Consider the following 12,673-nt stretch of genomic DNA (forward strand, 5'->3'; position numbering starts at 1 on the left):
TTATGGCTAAATTGATTAATTTACTGCTGAAAATACGAATGATGCATGTTGCATTTTTATTTTTATTTCAAAAAGTAAACGGTAAATCTGTCTTTTTTTGGTATTTTTGCTGTATATAGTGTTTCTATAAAAACTAAGTTTAAAATATAACTTAAATGATACTATTTTGAATTTTATGACACTTTGTTTTTAACCGACCCATTTTTTACTTGGCTAAAATCACTTACATTTCATGGCGCTATTCCATAGATTAAAATTTGCAAAAAATAAATGTCTGCAAAATAATACTTATTTCATCTTGTTTAAACTTTAAACACCTTTACTGCATCTGTACACACCAACTGCATGCCCATATTTGGAAATTTGAATGAATTATGGAACTTTTATATACCCCAGGGGTGAAAATAAACTGGACAAAAGCCGAGCGTGAGGGTGGTTTTGAAAAATTCGGTTTATTTTTTTTTAAGCATGGAAAGCCTACCTACAAATTTGCATGTAGTTTAGTGAAATGATGCTGATTAGGAAAATAATTAATTAAATTATATTTGGATATGTGCCCATTAGAGGTGCGCAAGCTTAAAAAGGTAGAATTACCGAAATTCCCGTTCTTACACGTTGTAGCATGGATCGGGTATTGAACACGATACACGTGTGTATTAGCACCCTACTGTAGTCCCGGCGGGGTGCTCGTTATCAACTGCATCAATACACCGGTAAGCAACCAGGGGAATATCATATGAAAAAAGAACTATCATGCATGTTTGATGTGTTAAAGTGTGTCACCAAATTTCCCTAAGTGCCGATGTCGGCTATAATTTCGGTATAAACATGCAAAGAAATTAACATATATATAATGTTATTGCCGGTATGTTATTGGACATTTTGTATGTCAAATGTTCATTATTTGTATTAAAATTAAGACGATGCTTATTTGCCAGAAAGCGTTTATTTCAAATTCAAAACAAGCAATAATCATACATAATACCAAAATATAAAACTAACAAAATGACAACACTCTCGCTTAACGCAACGTTCAGAAGCACGCACACTTAACAAAATTATTGCAACTAATGCAAGCTGTAATTAATATGTGACTACTTGCTATACAACCAGTGTCATGCGAAAATTGATCTTATTTAATTGTGGTTCCTTCTTTGAATTTATGTTGCCTGTCGACTTTTAGAATAATGTGTCAGTAAGAAATGTATTGCTCGCTCTACAACCAGCATCATGCGAAAATGGATCTTATTTAATTGTAAATCCCTCTTTGAACTTAAGTTGTCAGTCGACTTTTAGAATAATGTGTCAGTAATAAATGTTTTTCTTCAGTTTCACATGTTTTTTTAAGAAAATTGAGTGAAAGATGCAAATGTGTCTTATTTATTTTTTTCTGTGTCTTCAATGTATCTTATTTATATGTGACTGCGTGCTTATTTTTTTTCAAGAAATGAAAGATGCAAATGTGTCTTATTTTAATTTTATCCATGTCTTAAATGTGGCTTATTTATATAATATAAAATGATATACTGCCAGTGTCATGCAAAAATGGATCTTATTTCTTAATATCCACATTCACGCTTTGTTCTTTATTAGCACCGTCTTTAATTAGGCTATCTCTATTTAAAGTACAGATTACTGTGAACTTAATACTTGCGCAACGGTGATGTTGATCCATTATCGTTGTTAATTTAAAATGTAGACAACAAGTTAGCAATTAATGAAATCAGTTATTTTGGAAGTAAATCGATGTTTTTCTGTACAGTAGCCAGGTGGATGTGTATTGAGCGGATAAGATAGGGATCACCACAACAGGTTTCTAATACACAGTATAGACTTCCCCTATTATTGTATTTGTTATTTACCTGATTGGAATAAATAAAGTGTTAAAGATCATTTCATGTGAAAAGCAGGATTTCTGACATAATTTCAATCGTTTTGCTTTTATACACAATTTCATGGAACAATGAATATATTGGCGCGATGGAACACAATTTATAAATCAAGCTGACAGTAAAGTATCAGTTTTTAATTATGTGTAATTTAATTTGCATCTTTCCCTTAACTCGTTCAATGACACGTGAACTTATATCAATTATAAAACATCACGTGCATCATTAAATATTTTTTTTAATTATGAAAACATATTATATGTTCTACATGGTTTTGTTTAGTTTTATTTACTCAACCAGAGAGACATTATAAAACATTGTTATATATAAAGCGCTTTACTTTTCTACATTACATAAAGCTATATCGATTTTTTGTTAAGTGTACGTGCTTGACATATTTATAAAAAGGCAGTGTTTATTTTTGTAATAAAATCGAAAATTGACATTTAATTTGATGCAATCCACATTGTTTAGCGGCCAAGCGCAGTATTCCGCTCTCGGCGGCCGATGGTGTATTGCAATATATACAATGAAATGCTGGGTTTCTGACATAATTTCAATCGTTTTGTTGACGCGGAAGTGCTTTTTGGTGGCCAAAAATACTATTGTTCCCTTTATTTAAACCTAAATCAGTATTTTTTTACACTTGAAGGTTTGTACAGCGGGGATTTCGGTACTGGCGCGGGTTTATGTGCTTGTTAAGAATTACCGAAATCCCCGCTAAGAGGCAACATATGCTGATGTATGCTTTGATTAAACATTGATAACTAAATTGCAAAAGTGTATAGCATATTGTAAATAAGGTAGTACGATATCATTTGTTTCATCAGATTTGTTTGGAAAATACTTTCTGAAGACTTATTATTACTATGTCATGTTATATTTACATATACTTTTGTGTAACCAATGTTTTAAATGTACATTTTACCTTTTTTACATTCGTTTACAGATTTTTCACATTAATAAACTATTTAATAATGGAAAAAATATTCTGATAAGAGTGTTTAAATGATTAACACTAATATAATTGTGTACAAATCAACATTAATGCAAAGCCAAAACCCAAACATAATGACATATAGACCCTTTAAAGCGTAATATGGGGGATTGGCGTAAACATGGGTGATTTCGGCGCTGGGCGTACGAATGTAGCAGTACCGAAATCCCCGCTAATTATTTTCCAAAAGAAGTAATCGAATGGGAGATAATACATGTCACTGGTTGCTAATGAAAAAAAACACTATAATAATTTTGTTGACACTTGAAGGTTTGTACAGCAGGATTTCGGTACCGGCGCGCGTTTAAGTTCTAGTGTAGAATTACCGAAATCCCCACTGAGAGGCAACTTAATGCTGTCAAGAGTGCTTAATAATTAAAATTAATATCATTTTTTTGCACCTTAACATTCATGTGAAGTCAAAAACCATTCATACCGATGACCTATTGACCCTTTAAGGCGTAAATATGGGGATTTCGGTACTAGGCGGGCGAATGTAGAATTACCGAAATCCCCCTTTCATCATCGCACATTAGTGTAACATAAATTTTAACACAATATATGTAGGGAAACTCATATGATTCGCGTAATGTGAAAATGATTATTATGCAATAATTCGACCACGAAACTTGACGTGACTTAATACCGGACATTATGGAATGGAGCTACGCTGGCCGTATATGACATAAGACCCATTTTCGCATATTATCTTATCAATGCTTATATGAATTTGATTGCTATAATCTAATGCGTATTCGACACGGAATTATTGTCAAGGTTTTTCATTTTGTCAATATTTATCATAGCAGGGGACATTGCTGACATCAATATGGATACTGTTTTCATTTTCTGTCGAGAAATGATATGACTTATTATCAAGATTATTGTATAGTACGGTAGCGTTCTCTACACAAGTGAGATTTATTTGTACTGGTAAATTGCTCTTATACTCACCATTCGGACTCGACGATCGGCTCGAATAAAAATGTTAGTCGCTTAAAAGTACAAATTCATCATATTGAGCACGATTATTATTATTATTATTATTATTATTATTATTATTATTATTATTATTATTATTATTATTATTATTAATATTATATAGCTTTTAGAAACTTATACCTTAAAAAAATCCCATTGGAAAAAAAATCCCATGGGAAAAAAAATCCCATGGGAACAAAAATCCCATGGGAAAAAAAATCCGATGGGATTTTTTATTTTTTTTTAAACACGATTTAACGCGTTGAAATCGCGAGAATTGCTCATCATTTGTTAAAAGGTAGTGTTTCTGAAGGTTACATGAATAAATCTCTAAAAATCAGAAAAAACCCATGGGATTTTTTTTTTCCCATAAAAAAATGGGATTTTTTTTCCATCAAAGAAAATTGAACGAAAATAAGCACAAATGCTTTAACAATGCTTAAAATCGATAACTAAGCACAATCGAACGTGTTTTATGTTTTTGAAAATCCCATGGAATTTTTTCTCCCATAAAAAAGCTGGAGAAAAATCCCATGGGAGAAACCAAAATTCCCATGGGATAATGAAAAATCCCATGGGAATATACAAAAATCCCATGGGAACCACAACTTTGCAAATAAAGTTCATAGTGAAGAAAACGCATTTTTCAAGCAAAAATAACCAATTATTAATCAAAAGTTAGACTTTTATCTTATACTTTATCACAAATAAGCAAACCTTCAAGAAAAAGGGTACTTAAGTTTGCGAAATTTCGGTTTCGCAAAGTTTTTCCGGTGGCCGTTATAATAGTTTCCATACCATTTCTAAATTGTATTTATTGATTCAAGAAAGTATATGTTTGCCAATAAATAAGCAATATATTTTATAGTTTGATGTTGCCGATTTATCACCTTTCTTGATATTCGGTAAACATTCCTCATTACAAAACGAATCAGACTATATTGATATATTGCACGTATTGTTCTTAAACCTCAGAGATACAGTTCTTTTTAAACACTGCCTATTTGTACTTAAGTAAAAATAGTTACCTATTAGTTACTAGTTACCTGCCAATTACCTCATAGAGTGGTGGGGAGGAATGTAATCAGTTTTTACTTGTCTGATATATTCTTATGTTTGTTTCATTTTATTGTCAACGTTCCATATACAGGAAACAGTTTCACGCATTACCATTACAATAGTACTATGTAAAAAAGGTTTACTGGTTGTTTACTAATTGGTGCGCTTGGGATTAATAGTCTGATCCCTTTATTTTATCTTAAGTGTACTGATTGTAACCAAATTTGAGCAAGACAAACATTGGCCAAGACCAAGTAAACAATATAGTTATTTTCAACATGTACATTTAACTAATTGGACATCGCTAATGCGTTAATATCACAAAATAAAGTTAGGCAAGAAAACAATTAATCATAATTCATAGTTTTCTTAAACAATTTTAAACAGGATATAAAAGTGCTGTAGAATAATTGTTTAATGTATTCATTCTACAATAGAATGTACTGTACAATACGCACTACCTGATCATTAGCCGGTGATTCCCGTTTAATCACGCATACTATATGTGAATTCAAACGCGAGATAGTTATTATGCAGACATTGGACTCTCTGATAAAACATATCCAACATATTATTTTCAGAGCACATACATTTCGATAGACATAATTTTTATAAAGGGTCTGCTTCTTTCCGAAACCTTCCCTGATGGGTTATCTTTTGATATGATTCCTTAAATTATGCAGCCGTTTATTTGCTTTGACTTCAAGCATTATATAGACAGTGCTAAATTTCTAAGTTGTCTTATTAGATACTTTGTTATAGCCTAGGCCATTTTTTTATAATGCTCCGATACTTGTTGGTATCACATTTTAAATGATACTATGGCAGTATCAATGATTTTATTTCTTAGGGTTACCTTGGAATATCCTATACATTGTTTTATATCTATGAAACATAAAGGTGTATTATATTAAAGAAAATGAACATGCATCAACAGATAGTGGAAAGCTATAGTCTGTGAATCAGTCCCTGTTGCGATTATATCGCGCATTAACTAATCGTATGAAAAAATATTATATGTGTGTATATAGGATAATTCCGATATGACAGGGTTGAGTTAAATTTAATAACATAAACAAAAACAGATTGAGTTTAAAACATAAGTCTTATACACATTTTACAAACAAATTAAACCAACGATTTATATCACACGGTTGTACTAGTTAAATCATTAAAGTATACTGCCATGTGTCTGGAAGTTTTATTTTCATCTGTTTTTATGTATCCCTTGACACAATTTGATAACTTTACAAACATATCAATTTCGTAGGGCATTACATGCTTGACAGTGTTGCTGGTGTGATTTAAATTAAAACCGTTGGTCAAAAAAGGATTCTTAAGTGTATGGATGCAATTCGTATAATTCCAACACTTTAATTGAAACCTGAGCAGCGTTGCATAATATGTAGACACTTTAATTTCCAGATTTGGCAACATTGAGTGAATGAATTAGTAATGAGAAACACATTGCACGCCATTGCTATATGTCAATAAAGTTAAGTATCACATTATGTTCTTGTTATCAATGCATTCGTATATCCTTAACATAAATCAAACGCAAATTGCACGTGCTTATCCTACGCATAGTTGATATTTATATTTGTAAAATATAAGGTCAACACTCAAGTTTTTAACCTTTATACAGTTTATGTTTCGATTTGACAGGTACAATCTATATTATTTATTCACAATAAATAAAAACTGACATTTAAGTGTTTCTATTTTTAGACATTGACGACGCGAAACGATAACCACATGCGAACACCTGTGAGGGATGCCAAGTCAAAAAGCCTAATAATTAATTAATTATGAAGCTTTTGCAAATCTTACATGTGCTATTGACCAGTTGGATACAAGTTTAGCACAAACCAACCATTATGCTACTGACAAAACCTGTGTTTGGTTGCAAACCAACATACATTTTGATGTTTTTTAGCTTCCAAACTAATAAGGGGAACGTGTTTTTATATATGAGTAATTTCTAGGAAATATAAATGTATGCCTTACTATACATGTAAATTAAAATTGTACATGAAACGATTATTGAACTCTCCATAAATGTCAATGCAATATTTTCAACTAGTGTTTCATTACAATAGCCCAATTGCCAATACACGTTTTACTGACATTCAATCGTTCAAGTTATTGTTAAATTAATTTCAAACTACCTTGATATAATGCTGTCAAGTGAGAGGTCATTGATTCCCGCCACAACTACACTATATTGCTTAGCTAAAGGGCAATGAATTTTCTAATTTGTATAACGAAATATATGGAAGGCCTTACAAATGTTATGTTCAAGTTAGTTGTTTAATATTCCTTGTCAATCCTTAATAATAATTGCGAAGTATGGGGATTCATTGTGGCAACTAATATTCTACTTGTTCACAGATTTTCCTGTAAAAGACCTTTAAATGTGAAACTGTCAACACATTTACTGTCACTATATGGAGCTGGTGGTCGCTTTTTTGCACACATTGATAACGAAGAATTGTAAAAATAAATCTTCATCGAAACAAACAAGGTAATTGTATCCTAAAATCTTCCATTTATATAAAATAATGTGAAAGTGAGACACATAAAATATGTTTATTGGTCATTGAAAGTTCGCTATATTTTTATACAAGCAGGATTTACAGATGTATGGTTATTTCTTGAGTTGTTTATTGTTGATACCTTTATTCTTATAATTAATATTGGGGATCTGTATATACCTGAGCTTAGAGCTAGTGTTGATTCATCAACCACATTACTACTTCATAAAGTTCTCAAACCTGTCTTTTAAAGGCCTATTTATCAAGATGTTATTGACAATAAAATTCGTCAAAATATTATCGCATAAATACGCCTATTGTTTATTAAAACTGGAAGACATAACATTAGCAGAAGCGAAAGAAAGTACTCTTTATGTACTCTTAACGATTATGTAACGGTTACGAAGAATATTGTCATTTTATACTTAAATTTTGGTTTTGTTTGAAAGAAAGAAGCAACTTCCTACCAACACATTTCTCAACAAGATCAATAATGCACCAAAGTATTAAACTTATGAATAGTAACACAAAAAGAGGCTTATTTAATAAACAACGTGCTGTTTAGAATATAAAATGTACTGTCTCAATGTTTAGTATTGCCATTATGTATAGTTTGTTGTGAAATGCATGCACTTTGTTTTATCCTGTTACCACTGATTTCAGAAATATGTTGTTAATATACTCAATACATTGTTTATATTAGGCTAGCACACACAAATCTCATGTATACTTTATAGACACTTTAGTATGCACGCACACACAAAAGGTGGCATTACACAATAAAATAATATATTTGGACATATATATACATACGTTTAATTAACTATAGCTCAATAAATCCTCTACTGCCATAACTAACTTATACTCAACAGCCACACGTCTACCTACACTCACTCACTCACTCACTCACTAACACACTCACTCACTTACTCACTCACTCACTCACTCACTCACTCACTCACTCACTCACTCGTATTCATATCACCTACCTAAGCCCCACTCATACCACTCTTATTTACACAATCACACTCACTCATTCACTCACGGAATACATGTACTATGTTTAACCATAAATGTGTTCATTGTATTATATTGGATTTGTATAGTTTCTTATAATTCAAATTTGAATGGCCATTTACAGATGTTGTTATATATGTGTTTTTATATCTTGTATATACTATGTTGTAAATGGAAATGGATGAGACTGAAATAAAATAAATAATTTACGTAAATAATTATATACACAGTATATAGACTGTGTAGTTCATTATCTAAATATGATGTTATTTACCTGATATCTCATTATTATTATCATAATTGTTATTTATTTCACGTATGAATATATTATCATGATAAGCTTTAATACGTTAAGTAAATAAAATATGTGTTCTGTTTTGTAAACTCGTTTTAATAAGATCTAAAGTGTTAATATATTTAAGCAATAACTCTGTTATTTACACTTATACAATACGATATAGATTAAAATGTAAAAAAAGTGTAGTATATGTGTATTTAATGTATGATTTAGTCAACTATGCATGCGTCTAGCTACTTTATCAGAAAAAATAGAATTACATTAAATAAACAAGTGATGATAGCGTAAATCTGATCTGAATATACTATCATTTTGTAAATTTTAGTTTTTTGCGGTTGACAGCACCACAATAAAATGAAACCAATCTGACGAACCCATTGTGAATATTGTAGAGACAGAAATACAGTAATGCCAATCGTGTGATTAAGACCATGCACTCAAAGCACTAAATTTATTAATAGTTCGTTATGCTCGACACATAATACAGATAATCGATCGCTGAAAATATATAACGTTGAATAGTTTGCTTATGCATCGATTATATTGTTATATGACTTAAACGAACAATTCATTACGGCCTTTACATTCGAAGAACCACAACACGTTCTTGTTTTAGGATAAATATGCGCCATGCGTTACTTAGACCAACAATTAACCGGCGTTTAACCCACCTAAGGCTCGATGAAAGTCTGTACATGCTTGAATTTATATGCAAGGTTTGTGTATAATGTAAATGAATACAAACTTGTTATCTTAAAAAGTCAATGTACAGTTTTCAGTGAATAATTTCTGCATTGAATACATAATTACGTTATAGAAGAATTTTTGGCTTTTTGAAGATTGTTAACCGTTTTCCTTAAAGTGACATAACTAATAAAAATCAATTCAATATACTTAACATATTTCGTTAAATAAATTAAACACATAAATATATCAGCGTTTCTTATAGCAATAGCCAAAATGTCAACGACATATGTGGAACGGTAACACAGATTTAACGACATACGAAATGCTCGTTTTTATTTTTAGTGGAATTTTATTTCCTGCAACGAAATTTATTCATACGAAACACGAACATGAACATATGTGTTGAATATATTGTACCACATAAAGGAAAAACGAGCATTTTGTATCGTGTTAAATCTATGCTACCTTACCTCATATAGCGTTGAAATGTTGACTATTGCTATAAGGTATGTGAAGTTGGCTGTTAGATAATAGCTCATCAGCTGTTTAAAATAGAAATGCATAGCTATGCATTGGGTGTTCGTCAGATGTTAAAAAACAAAACACAGCTGTACCCCAGGTCTTTACCAGCTTTTCATAATAAAAATGAACAGCTGTTCAGCAGGTCTTCGTCAGGTATTCAAATGAAATGAAAATTAGTGTATGCCGCCAACATGAGCCGGGCTGTCAAACATCATAATGCATAGGTGTGCACTGGGTGTTTGATAGAGTTTCAAATTACAATGAAGAGCTTTTCACCGGATCTTCGCCAGGTATTCAAATAAGAAAATGACGATTACCGCCGTATTGAGCAGTGTATTTAAGTAATGCATAACTGTGCACTGTGTGTTCGACAGGGTTTGAAATAAAAATGAAGAGCTATTCACCAGGTCTTTGCCAGGTATTCAAATAAGAAAATGCTTATTACCGCCCTACTGAGCATTGCTTTAAAGTAGCGAAACGCCGCCCTACTGAGCAGTGCTTTAAAGTAGCGTAACGCTGCCCTACTGAGCAGTGCTTTAAAGTAGCGTAACGCATAGCTGTGCTATGGGTGTTCGACAGGATTTTAAATTAAAATGAAAAGCTTTTCACCAGATCTTCACCGTGTATTTGAATAATGAAATGTTGTTTGCGGCCGTATAAAGCCGGACTTTCAAGCATCACAATGCATAGCTATGCACTAGGTGTTCGATACGTTTTCAAATTACAATGAAGACCTGTTCACTAGGTCTTCGCCAGGTATTCAAATAAGAAAATGGTGATTGCCGCCGTATTTAGCTAGTCTTTCAAGTAGCATAATGCATATATGCGCAGTGGGTGTTCGATAGGGTTTCAAATAACAATAAACAACTCTTCATCAGATCTTCGCCAGGTATTCGAATAATTAAATGCTGTTTGCGGCCGTAAATAGCCGGACTTTCAAGCATCATAATGCATAGCTATGCGCCAGGTGTTCCATAAATTTTCAAATTACAATGAAGAGCTGTTCACCAGGTGTTCGTCAGGTATTCAAATACGAAAATGGTGATTTTCGCCGTATTTAGATAGTCTTTCAAGTAGCATAATGCATATATGTGCAGTGGGTGTTTGATTGGGTTTCAAATTACAATGAACAGATCTTCACCAGACCTTCGCCAGTTATTCGAATGCTGAAATGTTGTTTGCGGCCGTAAAAAAACGGACTTTCAAGCATCACAATGCATAGCTATACACTAGGTGTTCGATACGTTTTCAAATTACAATGAAGAGCTGTTCACCATGTGTTCGCCAGGTATTCAAATAAAAAAAATGGTGAGTATCGCCGTATTGAGCAGTGCTTTCATGCATAATAAATGGAAGGGCACAGCAACCGGTCTCCTCGAGGTCCCACTTTGTTACTTTGAAATCCCGCACAGCCATATTTTGTATTTGATCAGTTCATACAGGAAATTACTATTCTTTTTGTTTCAATGCAAGTTATTTAAGTTTCTCAGTGAACATATTATTTAAATGAAAATACATGTTATACAAAATATATACATAACACGCGCTATATTGAAAATATGCCACAGGGATAATATGACTTATCTTGCTTAAGTGCCCCTTTAACAATTAAGCATCCTGTCCTTTTCAAATCCTAACTGGAGCACTTATAGTATAATAATAAACCAAACAATATCCGACCAAACGAATCATTTTCTAATTGATATATATGAAATTATTTTTGTTTACTGAATGACGTCCGGATAAATATATGTGACTTCTACTTGAGACTGTATACAATTGTTTAGTAATTATTGATTTCTGTAAGGCGTAAACAAATTGAGTGTTTTTTCCACTCACCCGACCGACCTTTATTTTGTGCCGACCCTTTTTTGGTTTTCAATTTGGAATGTTTGATCAGTTTTGCTTAATTCACTAAAATTACTGCTAAATGTGTGACCAGCTTTATTAGAGTGGATCCTAAAATATAAAAGAAAAAATATTTAATAAATATTCGGAAGATTAATTCATGCCATTGCATATTCGTATTAAATTTGGAATCGTTAAAAATGGAAACGACAAAACGTACAGCCAACCTAGCTGCCATGCTTCTCGGTAATTTAAGTTCAAAGAAATGAATTGTTTGGCCTAACAAGAAGATTGAAAGTTTGACCTCATGAGAAGTTTGAAAGTTTGACCTAACGAGAAAATTGAAAGTTTGGCCAAACGAGAATAAAATGTAGTTTTTACCATAAAAATACAGGGAAATAACATGTTACAATTAACGTCCTAAACATAATACTTGTACAATTTATAGTTGCGAACAAGAACTCCAATATTTATACAAATATTCGAGAATTATCAAGTAAACACAATTTCTATACTAAACACAATTTATATAGTAACTAAACCTACATAAACGTTGCTATAAGCAATAAAATCAAGTTTACGGGATTCAATTTAGATATTTATTACTATATGGGCATTTTATACATGAGAAAATGTATAGATATTTAGTAGAAACACCAGACTTCATAACACAAAGCAGGTTGAAATGTCGAGATATTACCCTACCATTGCGCTAAGGTTAAATTTTGTGTTAGACATACTTACCGAACAAACAAATGTACAGCTGATGTATTATGTGTTTTTTGTTTGTTTTATTTTATTATTTTTACATAGACAAGTCTGACATATAATTGCTATGAGT

General features: G+C 31.9%; 1 protein-coding gene across 2 annotated transcripts in view; it reads left to right on the forward strand.

Moving 5' to 3' along the window:
• LOC127837315 (neurogenic locus Notch protein-like) overlaps positions 1-12,673 on the forward strand; it is a 516,941-nt gene that overhangs the window by 335,521 nt on the left and 168,747 nt on the right. The gene's annotated exons all lie outside the window — the stretch shown is intronic.

This window comes from Dreissena polymorpha, chromosome 7, assembly GCF_020536995.1.
Source record: "Dreissena polymorpha isolate Duluth1 chromosome 7, UMN_Dpol_1.0, whole genome shotgun sequence".
NCBI lineage: Eukaryota > Metazoa > Mollusca > Bivalvia > Myida > Dreissenidae > Dreissena > Dreissena polymorpha.